At 58.2% G+C, this 1,381-nt stretch overlaps 1 protein-coding gene across 1 annotated transcript in view; it reads right to left on the bottom strand.

Annotated features, from left to right (window-relative positions):
• Positions 1-1,381, bottom strand: part of ONECUT1 (one cut homeobox 1) — a 21,397-nt gene that overhangs the window by 17,000 nt on the left and 3,016 nt on the right. The window lies entirely within an intron of this gene.

The following is a 1,381-nucleotide window of genomic DNA, read 5'->3' as shown; positions in this document are numbered from 1 at the left end:
GGCTGCGGGGGACGCGGGGACGTCCCGGTGCGGGCGGCCCACCCCGATCCCCCCGGGCTGCGAGCCCCTCTTCGCCCCGGGGAAGCTGCTCCTGTAAGGTGCCAGCTTTCGGGTTTCATCGGAAAGGGAAGGCGGAATAATGAGGCTTTGTCTCTCTAACGGGATTACCGGGATCCGTTTATGAGAGGGCGGCGCTGAGGTGGCTGGAAGAAGGGGCGGTTTGGGGGCAGAAGCGAACAATGGGACCCTCCGGACCCGGCAGCTGGACAGAGCACGGCCGCCTCCCTCCCTCCCTCCCGGCCCTGCAGCAGCCGGGGCTGGCAGAGCTTCCCGGCCGGCAGTGCCAGGGAAAGGATGCCAGCAGGCTCTGAATCGAGGGGTTGTTTCCAGTATCGATCTATGCAAATGAGCGGAGATTCAGGTCGACCAAATTGTCGTAAAAATACGCTCCAAATCGAAGAAAGTTCGCCTTAGCAATCGTTACGGCGATATTGGAAAAACAAACTCCATCCTCCTCTCCTGGGTAGCACCAGCAAGACGAGGGTTTTTCCCTGGTGGGGTGGCTGGTGAGAAAGGGAAGGCGGAAAGGGCAGTTTCTGAGAGCTCAGACCTTTGAAACTGAGTCCGCAGGAGTGGAAGCCAAAGAGAGCAACGTCCTCCCACCGGCGGGCACCTAAGGGCCAGCTACAGCGGGGAGGGAGGCCCTGTCCCGGACCCTTCCTAGCTCTGCTTTAGGTTTCTGGAACGAGGCGGTTGACTGAAAATAGGCACGGAGCACGATGGTGGCCCAGCTGCGTCCCCGCACACTCGGGAAAGGGTCGCAAGTTCCCACCGTCGCGGTAGTCGAAAGCGCAAGACCAGTTTGTGCTTTTGAAAGGAGAAAGATTAGTCCGTTCCCTTATTTTTGTCTGTGAAACGGATCAGTGACCCCGGCTCCAACTCGGATTGACTGTCTTGCATTCTCCAGGGACAAATTAATGGAGACCTATCACTTAATTAACAAACCCTCACTCACGGTATATTAAACCCGGGCTCTGCACCGGGAGCGCAGACAGGAGGGTTTGGGGGAGGCTGCGGCGGAGCACAGGTACGGACCGGGACGGCCATCTCTGAGCAGACAATACGGGAACCGCTCGGGAGCACACCGGGCAGCAAGCGCCGAGAGCGGCATGAGGCTCTGGAGCGGACACGCGGACATTTGTCTCACGCAGAGACATCCACGCGAAACTCAAAACTCCACGGCCTAATGATAGCTACAATCAGTTTAAGAAAAAAAATTAAGAAATCCAACGATTTCAGCCAACAGCATTTCTCAGCCACCGCTCGCCCGCAGGGCTCGGCTCATTCGAGCCAAACGCCTCTCCCAGCTCACCCAACCCTA

Source organism: Corvus brachyrhynchos, unplaced genomic scaffold, assembly GCF_000691975.1.
Source record: "Corvus brachyrhynchos isolate BGI_N302 unplaced genomic scaffold, ASM69197v1 scaffold97, whole genome shotgun sequence".
Classification (NCBI taxonomy): domain Eukaryota; kingdom Metazoa; phylum Chordata; class Aves; order Passeriformes; family Corvidae; genus Corvus; species Corvus brachyrhynchos.
Note: the sequence above shows the minus strand (reverse complement) of the source record. Positions and strands in the feature narration are given on the sequence as shown.